Source organism: Leuciscus leuciscus (genome assembly GCF_965113295.1).
Source record: "Leuciscus leuciscus genome assembly, chromosome: 25".
NCBI lineage: Eukaryota > Metazoa > Chordata > Actinopteri > Cypriniformes > Leuciscidae > Leuciscus > Leuciscus leuciscus.
Genome location: NC_138724.1, coordinates 3,482,548 through 3,499,900, shown reverse-complemented (window position 1 = coordinate 3,499,900; position 17,353 = coordinate 3,482,548). Strand labels below are relative to the sequence as shown.

The following is a 17,353-nucleotide window of genomic DNA, read 5'->3' as shown; positions in this document are numbered from 1 at the left end:
ATTATGGGACAAATGGAGCACAAAATAGGACTATTTGCTGATGACGTTATGCTATACTTGCAGGACTTGGACAATTCTCTCCCTAAACTTTTGGAGGTAATTGAACAGTTTCATGTTTGCTCTGGTTATAAACTAAATATCACAAAAACTCAAATTATTCACTTTAATTACTCTCCAGGAGAAGAAATTAAACATAAATTAAATGTAAATTGGAAAACAAAAACACTGAAATATTTAGGTGTAAACATAACAAAAAACCCTGAGCTGCTATATAAAGCAAACTATAATCCAATAAATGATAACATAAAAAAAGATTTGGAGAAGTGGTCGACCTACCCGCTAGATTTTAGTAGCAGAATAAATGTAATAAAAATGAATATTCTGCCAAGGCTCCTGTATCTGTTCCAATCGCTTCCAGTGGAAATACCACTTCAACAATTTGCACAATGGGACAAAACGGTGTCAAGGTTCATATGGGGAGGAAAACGCCCCAGAATACGTTTCTCTACTTTGCAGCTCCCAAAAGAGAAAGGTGGAATGGCTTTGCCAAACTTAAAAATTTACTTTCAAGCTGCACAACTACGACCTTTGTGCCTTTGGTGTGATAACTCCTATATTGCACGATGGAAAGATATTGAGACTTACGCACCAGATTATAATGTTCAAACCCTGTTGGGAGAGGAAGGCCTAGATGAAACTCTAAGGAAGCTTCTGAATCCTATAGTTACATTTTCCCTTGAGATATGGTTCTCTCTGATTAAGCAATTGAAACTTAAAAATGATCAAAAAATACTGAGATGGATCGCACTGGATAACAGATTTAAGCCGGCTATTTATGACAGTACTTTTAAAGATTGGATGAGTAGGGGTCTGACAGCTTTTTGCATAGCTATCAAACATAACAAGATGAAGAGTTTTCAGGAGCTAAAGGATAGTTTTGACCTACATAACCATGATCTATTTAGATATTTACAGATGAGAGATTACTACTACAAAGAAATTAAGGGGATTTCTTCTGACGTGGTAAACCCTCTTATTGAAACAATGTGTGACGCTTATCAACAAAAGACTAATAAGATTGTGTCTAAACTCTATCAGAGCCTGATGGAGAACCTGAAAAACACTACACTCTATGTAAAAGCAAAATGGGAGTGTGAATTAAAGGTTGTCCTCACAGAGGATGAATGGTATCAAACATGTTGTCTACTCCAGACCTCCACCAACTCCCAACAATGGAGAGAATTTAATTGGAAGTGTTTTATGAGGTTTTTCATCACTCCTTATTTGAAGAGTAAACAACTTGGGATACCTCAGGACTGTTGGAGGGACTGTGGTAGTAGGGACGCAAACCACACCCACATCTTCTGGACATGTCCTAAAATTCAACCATTTTGGACTGTCGTTAACAATACATTACAGAAGGTGTTGGGATACAATATCCCAAAGGAATGTAAAGTTATGTTTCTCGGATACATCACAGAAAGTGTGCGGAAGGAGGACCTTTATTTATCCAAGATTTTATTATCTGCGGCTCGAAAGGCTATTACTAGGCTTTGGCTCAAATCGAACATCCCAGATCAACAGCAATGGACAAGTTTAATTCAAAGCATTTTTATAATGGAAAAATTGACCTACACTATAAGGTTAAGAGAATCATCATTTAAAGAAAAATGGAGGAAATGGACCCATTTTCTGGCCCTAGAGTCTGCATAACTGTACTTTCCAATACAACTGTACACTGAGTGTTAATTTTGTGAGATTCTAATGATTCGGTTTCAGCTAATCTTGCGCAAAGATGGTAGAAATATTGTATAAGTAAGGTTATTGATCAGTGATTCCAATGATCACAATTTTTATTTTATTTTATTTATTTTCAATTTTTTTGTATCAATTGTATTAGATGCCTCCTCCTCCTTACCTTCCTTTGATTTTGTTCAATGTATGTTATCTTTTTTGTTGTCAAAAATTCCAATAAAAATGAAAGTGATAAAAAAAAAAGCACACCCATTTCACTAAACTATAAACACTATTCCCTGTTTTGACACATGAGTCAAATTTGTTGAACTGTCACTGCAAAACTCTACACACAAATCCCTTCATTTCTCATTGCCTACACCATGTTGTCATGTATAAAGCACTAGCATTCAATATTGTTCACTCAAGTCAGCACAGCTTCAGCTCAGCTACCACACAATTACCCAGGTGGAAACACTAAGAGTCAAAATTTAACACACATCAATCAGGGGTGCGTTTCCCGTACAACTATATAGCTCGCTGCTTAACTACCATAGTACGATGCATCGTTGGAGAAATCAACTAGCTAGTTACGACTGTTTCCCGAAACCGTCTGTCGCAAAGTATCGTTCAACCACGTTGGTTTATGACGTCTCGCACGTGGTGGACTATAACTTATTTTACAGTTTTTCTCGATTGTTTACACACATTTTCTGGTACTTGAGACACAATGACCACAACATGTAACTCATTCACCAACCCCCTGAACCAATTCTGCTAAACTACAAGCACAATTCCTGCTTTACACTCAAATTGTACTTCTAAAACACACTTTTTTCAAAACACTACACACAATTCTCTGCTTTTGGCACAATTTTCATGCAGAAAATCTCTTGTTTTCACAAGGAACACATTGTCATTCAAATATGCACACTGACTCATCACATGGGCAAACACCCGTCACACAGTTTTACAATTAGCAATCAGAGCTTTAGCATAAAGGGCAACAGGTCAGCTCTTCAATGGAGCAATGGATGCCAACATTGGATTTTTTTTTTTTTACTGTAACTGTATACAGTAAATTCTTCTGTTGTTTTGTATGTAGACACTGTATGTACAACTTTGTGTTGGTTAGGATGTACACTGTGTACATTGTTTTTGTGGGAAAAATTAAATATATTTGTTACCATGTATTTGTGTGTTCTGAGTATAAAAACAATATTTGAGAATATTTTACAACACACTTATGTATGTACTGTCTGTAGTAAGTGTAACACTGAACAAAAAAAAAGCCTAAGTCATTATGATGAATGGAGAAGAAGTGTTTTCCATTCATCATAGTGTTTTACATTGAGCACATCAGTGTTCAACTGGTTCTTATAAATGTCTATTTATATGATGGTTTGTGTGTGTCATTTGAAAACAAAATACCATTTTGAGAAGAAATAACATTGTTTTGAATGTAAAGTTTAATTTTGCAGGAGAATTGAGGGGTTTTGCCCATTGTGTGTGTTTTTTTGGATTTGTGTGTAGAGTTCTGAGAATATGAGGCATTCTTTCAGAAAATGTGTGTAAACAATTGAGAAAAACTGTAATTAATCTGTTTGAGATCGAATTAACGCTAGATTTTGTCATATAAGTTACAGACATGGCATCTGAAGACCATTTCTAATTTTTCTCAGTTATTTTGCTTTATTACCAGACTCAATATTTGGCTCGTTCTTACATAGTAGAGCACGTTCGCACATGCGCAGTCTTCAAAAACGGTGCTTTTAATCTCTTGACAAACTAAAAGACATAAATTACATTTGTATGTATTCTAAATAAATAACACGGGTTGTACTGAATGTCAGCTTGCTTATTTTGCTAAAGATAAGGATTTATTCAGTCAACATCTAATGTAAACTAGAAACTATGCTTCTAACGACAGCTCGAGAGCTGTCGTTCCAACCACACAAGTTTGCGATGCTGTTTGCGAACGTTCGTTTGAACGATGGTTTCGGGAAACACCAAATCGTTGAACTATGCTGATAACGACGGAACTTGCGACCATAGTTGGCTAACGATGCTTTCGGGAAACGCACCCCAGATCCTTCAATAGATAGATAAAGGGGCCCAAATCAGTTTATTGAGTTTTGGAACAATGGATCCAGAAAGACATGAAGGAAGAGATCGAGGAGGGATAAGGAGGAAGAGGAGGAGGAGGAGGAGGAGGACGAAGGGCAAGAAGACAAGCAGTCTCAGATGAAATTCAAGTCACTCTAGTTGCCCATGTCTTAGTCAATGGTATGACTGTGAGGGAGGCTGGGCTACGAGTAAGGCCAAATTTGAGTCGCTTTACCGTCTCCTCGAGAACCTTCAGGGAGGTGTGGTGGCGAACAAAATTATATCACTGAATAAGAAACAAACATTTCCAATAGTCTTTGATGAGGTTTATTTTCTTGCAAGAAAAGGCCAGCAGTCGTACAGTAACGCAGAGTGACACAGAGTGTGACAGTGAAGGGAGGGCATCCTTCATCCTTTATAGTCTTGACTCCCAGAATGTTATCTTTCTAGGCCAATGATGGTATTTGGAACATTCTTAGATGTGTTCATTATTGTCTCCTTGAGTGGAGGCCCTCCTGTCACCTACCAACACTATTTACCATTCCAATACACTTCCATATTAGAATAAGGTTTGTGTGTGCTCTTTCACTGTCATATGATGGTCACACACATCTTACAGTAAATATGAAAAAAAAAAAAAATTTGAGAGAAAAAAAAAAAGAGTAAATTTTTTTTGTGTGTGTGTGTAGTACATGAATGAATAAAAATGTGCCAATGTATCCATTGGTTGTGTCTTTTGTGTTCATCATGTGAAAAGGTTTGTGAGGGGGGGAACCACAAGTAACATAACTTACCAGTTTTGGAAATGTTGTTTTGAATTTATTGCACCAGTGTGTTAGACTATGTTGTAGTGTGTGTGATTTTGAGGGCTTGTGTGTCCTGTCTGAGGCCAAAGTTTGGTTTTTCAGCAAGAGTGAATGGTTTTGAGTGTAGAGCTTCATTTTGACCTGAAAATAGGATGTTTGGGGAATTGGGTGAGACGTTATGGATTTGTGTTTACTGTTTTGAGAATATGAGGCATAGTTTCAAGAAATGTGTTTAAGCAATCGAGAAAAACTGTAAAAAAGGCCATTAAAGCAGCACGTTTTTCCTCATGTTTTTGAGAATATACTGTAGGGGTGAAAGCTGCAGCTCTAGTGTGGACTATGGGGAAATGCTGTCCCCTCAATGCTAATGTAAACCCTGGTTGGATAAGGATTCAAAATTGGATATGAAGATGAAATCTGACGCATAGCTTCAGTGTTAAAACTGATCAAATAATTGCTGTCTGTGGTTCTATATGGCCTGTGGCAATAATTTTGAAAAGTAATAGCTCGCAGCAACATATGGAAAACAAGAACTATGATCTAGTTCATTTTTGGAACTGTGAACTTAGTTCAACATTTTGAAGTATGAACTATGACCTGAACTAGTTCATTTTTAAATTTGTGAACTGAACTTTGAAATAGTTCATGTAGAAAGTGAACTTTCCCAACACTGGCTGGTAGGCCCTCACGTGCGGTGCTGGGATTTGGTCACGGAGTGCTGTGTGTTCATGCTTGACCTTATTGATGTGTGTGTGTTGTGGTGAGACCTGTGCACAGGGTGGTAAGATTGTGATATAGGAGCCTTGTGCTCATTAAACTAGTTTCCCTGGTTAACAGGGTGGCATAGTCAGCTACATCTTTAGAGGTTGCTTTCCCTCTCAATGTCCCGCTACACCTGTAAAACAGGTAAAAAGTATGATTCAACATAAGCAGATCTAAATGTAATGCCGCAAGCACACAATTTTATTTAATTTTCACTTTACTACTAGATTTAGTTTAAATGTGCAGGTGCATTTTTGTCCCAATCCCCCGTTGTTTTTTGACCCGTGGCTGTGGCCAGGGATGGCCCAGCCTAACACACGCTCCGCCTATGATTATAATGATCAAAATGGGTTGAAACTGCCCTTATGTCTGTGATCTCCCGCCGTTTTAAATTAAGATTTGAAAATTGTCTTGTGTGTCCCAGGCCTAAGATAACTGAACGGTCTTTTATCAGTCCAAAACACTAAACAATGTTGCAGATAGCAAGCACAGCTGGGCTGATTCCGGCTGAAATGCGTCACTGTTGGCTCACTGTCGGCATCGGTGAACAGATAATGGGCCAGATCCGTGCCGACTGTGCAAAACACTTCTGGCTGACTGACAGCTTTTTCTGTGTGGGCCAGCCTCGGCTGAACGCAGTTGTACTGGTGTCAGGTCCATACTCGGTGTAGCTGTGTGGATTTACCTTCGGCCCGAGTTTGCTTTGTCACAAGCGGGCCACTACTAGAATTAAGGAACTCAGCCGTAAGAAAAAAAGGTTTTGGCGGTTAAATCCTGAGGAAGATCCAGCAGACGCAGACCATCGGTTTCAAGAGGAATCATTCAGCTGAAAAAATGAGCAAGTCATTTAATTAATTTATTGTTCTAGTGTTCTTTGATTAATTGTCAAGATAAATATATTTTTTAATTTTCTTTTTTATATCTAGATGTTTGCGATGAAATACCCATTCGGTCGAGGAGGTACGAGTGTTGATGAGATAATACGCCTATAATACGGTCTCTTTTTAAGATGATTGTGTGGTTTTTTTTTTGGGTGTTTTTTTTATCGAGGTTGTCCTGCGAATGTGAATGAAAGAATACAAGTTTTTGTGTTTATCATTGTATTTCTGTGAATGGTATTTTAACATTTGTGACTTTGTCTGCAGCTTCAAATTCAGAATACAGGTTTGTGACTATTGCCTGCGAATGCAAATCTCAACATTCAACAGGTTTTCAAGAACAAATATTTATTGTACAAGTTCTCAAATTCACATCTACATGCTCTCAAGTTTTGCTACTCTTTTACCTTCATGTAATCTTTTCCAATCTTCAAGCAGGAGCTGAATAAAATACTCTGAATGATATCAGTCCACAGTCTGACTTGTGAAGCGGCCTGGAGTCCTAACACACACCATGTTCGTTGTTTGGCCAGAGGAGAACTGACCCCGACGGAGCCTGTTTTTCTTTCTTCATTCTGTCTCTGGTGGAGTTTGGGTTCTTGCCACTGTCGCCTCTGGATTGCTTAGTTGAGGACACTTCTTCTTAATATTCATGATCTCCTGCATTGACACCATTATATGAGAACTGAACTGAGCTGGACGATGACATCACGGCTTTCTGCAGAGCTGCTTAATAATGAAAATTAACTATTTTTATAATTGATATACTTTATACAGTTATTGAACAGAACTGAATCAACACTGAACTGAATTCAGCTGAACAATGACACTTTTCTTTTTAGAGCAGCTTTACAGCCAAATTGAACTCTGTTTGCGTCACTGATAACTTTCCTGTTTCTAAAACAAAGCTTTCAGAAACCATTGAACAAATTGCTTTGCAAAATGACTCACTGTTTCGAGGCTCTCACACGCTGGTCAGAACAGAGAAAACTCAGCATGAAAACAGTTTTTATTGAAAGTTCAAATTTTTATTAAATTTTTTTATTTTATCAGTTTTTATTCAATGTAATTACCAAATCATCTAATACCAGTAAATACGAAATGTCTTTATAATATGTGTTAGTTTATTAAATTGAAGGGCTTGTTTTGTTTGTTTTATGGAGAGCTTGGTAATCAGACCAATTAGACACTTTTAACTACAACTCCTTTTTTATTATAAAAATGTGTCAATAAACATTAATATTTAAAAAACTGATCTGAGATCAGGTCAAATGAAATAGACAGTGGTTCATGGGTTCACAGAGATCATCGCCCCCTAGTGATGTAACGACATGAAGCCAGTGCTGCCAGATTTGGGCAGTTTTGAGTTTGATTGTTCTGGTAAAAATTGGTTTGGCGGTTTTCAAACACCTACATTTTATAGATTAACTGGTTAATAAACAAAACTCAAGTGTGCATGTAGTCCATAAAATCAGTCATCATGATGTGTAAACACACCGGCCCACCGCAGAGTCGACTGGTGTTGGTGATGACATCGCTGACGAGAACACACTTTTAGCCAATCAGAGATCAGCAGACAGACGTGATCATTCATGACTGACGGGTTTTTAGTGAGATCATTTGTAGCTGTATATTCATGTGATCGCTTAAATATAAGTGGCATAAATATACAGTAAGTTGTATCTACAGTGAAGTATTGAAGCACGTTTCCGCCATGGTTGAGTAAAAAAATATGATTCTTTAAGTCATAATAATGAGACATTTTCTCATAATAATTACTTAACATCTCATAAATGCAATTAAAGTGATTGACTTTCCTACAGTTAGATTACATTGAAGTGGAAAATTTTACAGGGACAAACACCACTCACATTTTCTAAAAAATGTTGGTCCATTTTAGTAAGGGATATAAGATTATATGTTACATGTTTACTTGCATCATAATAAAGTCTGTGAAAGGTTTGATATTGTGTAGTTTGTGATCCTCCATCAGCAGCTGCAGTTTCTCTCAGCTGTATCAGTGCAGTCACTGTGACGTCTGACTGACAGAGGTTTTTGTACGACTCTTTATCACTGTGTGAACACATACTGACTGTTCGGATAGTGAAAACTCTGACAGTAATAATCTCCTGTATCTTCAGTCTGGACTCCACTGATGGTCAGAGTAAAATCACTGCCAGATCCACTGCCACTGAATCTAGATGGAGTTCCAGTATTACGGGTTGTTGCATAATATATGAGGAGTTTAGGAGCTTCTCCAGGTTTCTGTGAGTACCAGGCTAAGTAATCATTATTATACACATTACTGCTGGTTTTACAGTTTATTCTGACTTCTTCTCCTGGTTGAACTGCTGTTATTGATGGACTCTGAGTTACAGTGATCTGTCCTCTACACTCTGAAAGAAAACACAAACAAAAATGAAAATGATATACATGATGATATACAGTACAAATATATATTTCACAGTTTAAGAGAACTAATAATCATTATAAAAACTGTATTACACAAACCTTGAATAAACAGTGCAATGGTCCAGATGAAGATGTTGATTGTGTTCATTGCTGTAGTTTAGTCTTGTGTGATGATGAAGATTGTGTTCTGCTCTCAGTCATGAAGTGTTAAACTCACAGCACTATAAACACTCTCAGAGCACTGAAGCATGTGCTGACAATGCAAAGAAGTGGGCAGGATTTACAACAGCTTGTGCTGATAACAAACTAATATACACTAGAGTTACAGAATCATGACTTTATTTTGTATTTTTATTGTGACTCCTGAGACACTGAGGATGTGCAGATGAACGTCCATCTCTGTGTCCATATTCAGTCATGTGACCATCATCACTGCTACACTTCCACTAGATGAACCGCCATCACTAAAGTAAGATCATGAATCATGAGTCTGTTCAGAAAGTATCAGGACTGATTGTGAATCTCTAATCAGAGTTCATGGTGTCACTCCATCTATCATGAAGCCTCATGTGTGTCTGAAATCATCAAATGGAGAAGAAACAGGCTGTTAAAGATGGAGACATATTAGAGCTTGTTCACGTTTCATGATCTTGTGTGGAGATTCATAACCAGTCCAGATACTTTTAGAACAGACCTTGAATATGAAAACATGCTTGACTGTGTAGAACATGCAAAATACCTTTTATATTTTCATTGTTGACACTTTCTATTGACTTTGGCTCTAATATTCAATCAACTCATTATTTGAAGAGATTTTTGCTGAAGATTGAAGTCTGAAGCTGCAGGTTTTTCTGTGAATCATGATGATTGATCTGCATATGAAGAACAGAAGCATCATTATGAGAAACTCCACAACATCATCCATGATCAAAGAGGTCAAAGGTCACCTCAGAGGTCACAGCTCATCAAATATATTTCTTTAAACAGTGTTATATCAGAAAGCATTTAGTCAAATCTGAATGAGTGAGTGTTGAGAAGAGCTGAGGATCTTCTAATATCAGTGTGTTGAAGTGTTGTTTCTCTCTCTCTGCTGGAGTGTGTGTTCACTCGAGTGGAATAGAGGTTTTTGTACGAGCGTTTCATTAGATTGTATCACTGTGGTGGACTTTCGGTGGAGGAACTAAACTGGTGATCGGTAAGTCTGTCTATTTAATCACCTGATAAAAAAATACAATTTAGATTTCAGAAAGTGTTTTACAGTTGAAACAAGAACAACATTTATTAATAATAATGATTATTAGATATTGTGGCAACACTTTACTTGAAGCCATTATGTATAATGCATTATAAAGGTATCAGTAGCGTATGTTATAATGTCATATATGTTTTCATAAATAACTGTAACCAAAGTTAAAATGTTTTATAATATTTTCAAATTCCTCGTTACATCTAGAATTGGTTGTTTGTCATGAGTTTTAGTGTATTATAATTTTTTGGAGGTGTAACAATGAATAGATAATATAGAACTGTGTTTTATCATTCCACACTAAACAATGTTCGATAGTCGGTAGTTTTTTATTTTATGTTCTTACTATATAGTTATTATAGTAATTGAAATAACTGGGTAATAACTAGGTACTAACCCTGAACCCATGTAGTTACCTTATATTACCCAGTACTTTTCTCAGTAGGGGAGAGCGGGGCACAGCCTAACACATTTGGTTTTGGCCCAATTATTATTATTTTTATTTTTTTTACAGAAGCAACACACACATCTCTGCTACAAATGAACACTTAATGTTTTTTTTAGGACCTTCCATTTTTAAACAGTTGCACTGAAAGTGACAGAAGTGCAGATGTCACAGCTTACCCCATATGTGGGGTTAATTGTAACAGACAGAAGGTTAGTTGAACAATTAGTTAGTTTAATTCAGTACTATTTTATCTGTATAGTTTGATATTGTTTGTGCATCTGTAAAGAAAGATATCCATACATCCATCCCTCATCCAATTCTATTATGGATCAATATCACGGATAGAGATATAGGAATGGGCTGCAAAGTTTTGCAATAAATAAATAAATAAAATCATCAAATATTGTAATTGCTATTGCATTATATTTGTGTGTGGCAGCTGCATGCAAAATTATTATTATTAATAATAACAGTAATAATAATAAAATCGAGCTTAAAATCACATTTTAAAGGGTTTATTGCATGAAAAACAGACCATATTCTTAAAAAATAAACAATGCATAGTAAACAAATGTGAAAAAAATCATACTTTGACATTTAAATTCCAACATTGTTTGTAAAAGTCCAACAAAGTTAAATGTGGCAAAATAAATATATAAATAAATACTCAAACCTGAAAAGTTGTGTGGCTCCCTGTTTTCATTTCATTATCGTTGTGCACTTGGTGGATTAGTTATAACACTGTGCTACATCTAACCCGCTGTGTAAAACATATTTTAAGCCTAGCTAACAGTTGCTAGAAGTTGCTGACATTTTCAAGACAGTGATTAAGGTAATATAAAGTTAGATTGGAGACGTACACCTAACTCAGAAACCAAAAAAAAACTATGATGAAAAAAAAATTATTTGCATGGTGTCAAAACACTCTTTGTCCAGAATCTTCACGAAATCTTGTCAAAACTTTCCACAGATCCGCGGAGACCGTCTTCCTGGCAGCGAGAGAAAATAAGCAGAAACACAACCTGACCCTGACTAACTGTGTAAAAGGTCTGTGTTACATTTAACCCTGCGTTAGGTTGTGCCCCGCGCTCCCCTACATTGTAAGTACATGTAAGTTCACATACTGTAAAATAAAGTGCAACCGCATAGTCACTGTTATCAATTTAAAAATGAACCAAAATCATGTTGCTGTAGTGATTCTGATTTGAATTGTTGTGATGGGACTTTAATTATAGAGACACCATAGGAAGATACATTGCAAAGGTAGTTTTTCTCTCAATTTGTATCATAATCACTGCACTTATGGTTTTAAAACATTGTTAAGGGTTTCTGTCATAATATGCATCAGTGTGATTAGTAGTTTTTCCTTAAAGGGGCTATATGTAGTTTTTCTACTAAAATGAATCCTTTTTTTATTGCCTGTGTGTGAAGGGGTTGTAATCTCACATTAAAATGATCCACTTGGCGGGTTTTGCTATTACCTCTGAAAGCAAGTATTCTTATTTTTATGTGAAGGTGCCGGGTCGGATTTACCGCGAAATCCAGTGATGTGACTGAGACCTGCATGTTCTCGCCTCGTCCACTGACTTTGCACTCAACAGCGACGACACTGCAACTTATGACATGTCTGATAACACTAAGAAACAACCTGCTCCCAGCACAACACAGACTTAAACACAAACTCCACATATTGATAAAAAAAAAAAGTTGTATCTGCTGAAGCTCGTCAGGCCAAACGTGAATCGGATCATCCCCAGTAGTTACTGATTAGCTAACAGTGAACTACCACATTCGACTGAATGCTATGACTTACTAATTCGTTAATCAGAGTTTCTTTTTAGTTAATAGTAGTTACTACAATGTTAATAGTGCATTACTCATTTGTTCCTGTGTAATTATTCATTAATGAAGGAACAGTATTCTAAAGTGTTACCGTTATTTCAGTGTGATTGCCAGAGGTGATGAGTGTGATGGGACCATTAGTGAAAGAAATGTTGGGAAGTCTTTGATCAAGAGTGCCGTTATACTGAATATCAGCACGCCTGTGATTCTACCATAGACATGAAGAGCAGCACGACTGTGAATGTGATATTACTTTATATAACAGTTCTATAAGCAAGAACTTTCTAACTTTCCTTTCAGACCAAATCTGATTAGTTAGTATATATTATTTCCACGACCACTGATGAAAGAAACCACTGAGATCAATCCTGGAGTGAGAAAACACATTAAGAACAACTGGTGTTTCTGCTTCACTCCGCATCGCTCTCATACTGTGATCTGAAACACTGACAATAAAACATCCCAGTGCCATAATGAATATCAGCACTAACTCTTATTTCATATCAAATAAATTACTACTGATAAATGTATATTTACTCAATGAATTAATTATTTGTGTAGTTTGTGATCCTCCATCAGCAGCTGCAGTTTCTCTCAGCTGTATCAGTGCAGTCACTGTGACGTCTGACTGACAGAGGTTTTTGTACGACTCTTTATCACTGTGTGAACACTGGACCACTGTGTACACTCTGACAGTAATAATCTCCTGTATCTTCAGTCTGGACTCCACTGATGGTCAGAGTAAAATCACTGCCAGATCCACTGCCACTGAATCTAGATGGAGTTCCAGTATAACGGGTTGATGTCTGATATATGAGGAGTTTAGGAGCTTCTCCAGGTTTCTGTGAGTACCAGGCTAAGTAATATTGATTACCACTATATAAAGCCACATCACTGCTGGTTTTACAGTTTATTCTGACTACTTCTCCTGGTTGAACTGCTGGTATTGATGGACTCTGAGTTACAGTGATCTGTCCTCTACACTCTGAAAGAAAACACACACAAAAATGAAAATTATATATGATGATATACAGTATATGATAAATATATAAACATTTCACATTTTAAGAGAACTAATAATCATAGTAAAACCTTTATTACACAAACCTTGAATAAACAGTGCAATGGTCCAGATGAAGATGTTGATTGTGTTCATTGCTGTAGTTTAGTCTTGTGTGATGATGAAGATTGTGTTCTGCTCTCAGTCATGAAGTGTTAAACTCACAGCACTATAAACACTCTCAGAGCACTGAAGCATGTGCTGACAATGCAAAGAAGTGGGCAGGATTTACAACAGCTTGTGCTGATAACAAACTCATAAACTCTCTAGAAGATTTTACTTTCAGAATAATATTATTGAACCATTTAGTGATTAATTGAACATATTCAGTGTATATAAAAATATTTTTGTTTATGTTTGTCAGGCTGATAAGACACTAGGTTTTGTCTGGAGAATCATGAATGTAGATCATTTTAACCTCCTGAGGCAATCGGCAATCACGCCGGCGCGATAGGCTCGTTTTTGTTCATATCAGTTCAAACGAGAGTCCAAATACTCTGTTGACTTTGATATTACAAACCAGTTTCATACATCAATCGATCCTGTTAAATGTGTATTATTTTTGTGTATACTCACAATAAAAACAAAGTGTTGTGCTTTTTGCCAAATAAAGAAAAATAAACATGATGTGAGTTCTGCTTTCTCTCTGTCAGTGAAGTCCATTCTGAAACGCGTCCGAAAATGAACAATAACTCAGCGAATACTCAGTCAAACAGACATACAGACACACAGGCATGAAGCTTGAATTCTCTTCTTTTAAATGAAGTAATTTATATAAAAAACAAATATTCTCAGTTCATGTAATCTGTAAGAAAAGAGCGAGATGTCAGTTGTTCTCATCTCATCTAATTATTTTTAATGTGACCCCGCCCACGGAGAGCGCGCGCTATTCAAACGCAAATGACTGAGGCAAGCCTGTGAACGCCCCCATATCAGCTCGAGAAAACACAAGTTTATTCAGGTCATTTCTTGTTTACACCGTCTCGCAGCGCTGTGAGGAATAATAATAATGGAAAATGTACCTCAGAAGTGCGGGTATTCCGAGGAGCAAGGATCCGACTGAGCTGAGGAATACTGTAGTAAGTTTTTTTTTACCACAGTTCGCGAAAAGACAGTTTAAATTTAAATCGCTTTCTGTGTGTGAATGAATGATGATGTTTTAGCAAACTGTATTGCTATACTGAGATGAGTAAAAATCGACTGAAATATGTTGAAATAAAATGTAGGCTATTTGTATAAGCAACGTATTAAACTGCAAATTAACATTTATATGCCCTAATATTTCATAAAAACAACGTTACAGTCAGGCGAAATATGAAAGACAACATTTTGTTGACTAGATTTGGGTACAGTTTTTACTGTAGAATATACTGCCACATCAAATAAGCTTTTGTTTAGCAATTTCTGCTCATATGTTCTATATATATATAAAATACTATTTTTGTTAAAAATAAAGTCATCAACTAAGATGTTAGATGTTCCAATGTTGGCTATATTCAAACTAATGAATACATATGATAAAATGTAGGCCTATAATCATTTTTTTTTTACAAAGAAAGAGTACACTTGAAATATTGTTGAAATTGTAATTATTGTTGTAATTGTAACCGTTTTAATAAAATAGCAAAACATATTTACAAGATAGAATATAAATATTATCTAAATATATCTTTTGTCCTTGCATTGTGGCTCAGTCAGTGTCACACCTGAATGAATGGCTCATTACGCATAATGGGTGGGACATTGTATTCTCAGGTGTAAATCACTCCCCCTTTACGCCCCCCTCGCATATTGGCTTTCCAAGCAAAACCTGTCTTACACAATTTAAATCAATGTATTGTTTTATGTGAACGATAAAGCAAGACTATTTTCACATAATTTTGAAGCCAGAACTCGAAGCGACAACATCCATTAGTCAAAAGTCTTATGGACACATATTTAGTATGAGTTTTGTGGTCTTATTTCAGCAACTTTCATTTTTATTTTTTTCAATAACCACGCATAAACATTATTCTCTTAAAAATACAAACATCTACATTCTTGTTGCTCACATATCATGGTAGCCCTGTTTGTGCTATATAGAGTGAATTTACACCTTTGCCATTATCATGTTTATAAATAACTGAAAAAAGCACAAATGTCAGGGCATGTCAAAACATCCCAAGGGCCCCAAAAACACCTTAGACCCCAGAGGGTTAAGGGTTTCTGTCATAATGTGCATCAGTGTGATTAGTACATTTTCCTTAAAAATGGTGCTTTTAACCATTTTAATTTCAGCGTCTCATTCGTACGCGTGTCTTTCTATGCGGGGATGAGAGAGTAGGCGTTCTGATGTGAAGTGTGACATTTCTCTTTCTAGATGAAGTGCAGGAAAACTCTCTCGCTGACAGATAGGGAACTCAGTGATATAAAGATGTGTAATATCTTCACTCCTCTAGTGGTGGAGCATGGAAGTAATGGAAGCAATTATTACATTGTAGCGGCTTTACAAGGACAAGCACCACTCACATTTTCTCCACATTTCAGTAAAGCAGTTTAGTAAGGGATATAAGATTGTGTTTCATGTTTTATTTAGTACATCATAATAATAAAGTCAGTGAAAGGTTTGATATTGTGTAGTTTGTGATCCTCCATCAGCAGCTGCAGTTTCTCTCAGCTGTATCAGTGGAGGAGGGTCCGACTGCGGCATGGGCGTTCCAGACGAGCCACAGAAACTCCCCAATGGGCATTCCTGTAGCGTTTTATCAACCAATCAGAAAGAGTTTTGCACTGCCTTCTGGGAATGGCGTAATTTCCGCTTTTTGGGAATATGGTAAAAGTCTTTGCGTCAAAGTGTTAGCGTGTTTCATGAGAAGTTATGTCCGTAAGTATAATTTATTTGTACAGTTTGAGCAATTCCAGCGTCATGTTAGAATGTGGTCGGACCCTCTTCGGTGACAACTGACAACGAAAGTTAGCAAGTTAGTTAATGATGGCATGGCATGGGTTGGGTAACGTTATAATTGAGGCTCGACGTAAGCCGTAGTTCTAGGTTCAGCTAGCCAGAACGTTGTTAGATTGTTTGGTTTTATAAACAATCTATGATTGCTTAGGTAAGTTAAATACTGACAAAACTTGTCATTGTGTTTTTGTGTGAACGTCAGCAACGCACATTGTTTCTTTCCATCTAAACGTCATTCAAAGTAAAGATGTAAGAAACATTATGCATCCGTGTTGCTTGTTTGTTGAACACGTTAGACAACGCAGCAAGTTCAAGCAGCAGCAAGATGGTATAAGAATACATTTGAGTTTGGTTAATGTTCTCCATATGTCTTCCTTTCACTGTAGTTACACTCTTCAGTACTATGCCAGGGGGACTATGCCAGGGTGGAAACCCATGTAGCCAGTGGCGTCAGGTACTGAGGGAACTGTATGAAACTATTATATAACGTTCGACTACGCCACCCGGTATATACCGGGAACTATCAGCCCCAAATCAGGGAGCGCACAGGTTCGTTACCAAAAGAAATGGGTAAGCAGAGAGATAGGCCAGGGAATATCAATGATGAGGCAGTTTTATTCAAATACAAAATTTAAAACCATCAATACATTAATCTATCAAGGGCTCAATATTCACATGTCAAAAAGAAAAGGAAAACAAACACCACTTTACAAAACTTCAAAATAAAGAAATAAATACAAAAATACAAATACACAAGAAAGCTTAATTAGGAGGGAGATGGCCTGCTGTGACCCTCAATTCACACAACACACTTAATATCCACACACACCCGCTCTGGTGAAGTCAGGTCACTCAAACACAGCACTCAATGTAAACCCCGTTAAACAGCAGCTATAAACCCCTCCTCAATACACTTTCTTCGTCACGTTGTTTACGAGAAAAAAAGAAAGGACACCGTCAGTTCACAAACATTAAATAAATAAAAATACACAAACAAAACATATAAACTAATTAAACTTAAACAAAGAAAAATAAATTACATACAAAATACGCAAAAATGAGCACAAGACAAAAATAAAGAAATCTAAATTAAAATTCGAAACAAACCAAAAGACACA

General features: G+C 36.6%; 1 gene segment (V, D, J or C); it reads right to left on the bottom strand.

Annotated features, from left to right (window-relative positions):
• Positions 1 to 17,353, bottom strand: part of LOC309490514 (Ig kappa chain V region Mem5-like) — a 243,030-nt gene that overhangs the window by 154,068 nt on the left and 71,609 nt on the right. Inside the window, exon 2 of the V gene segment in view lies at positions 8,363 to 8,682.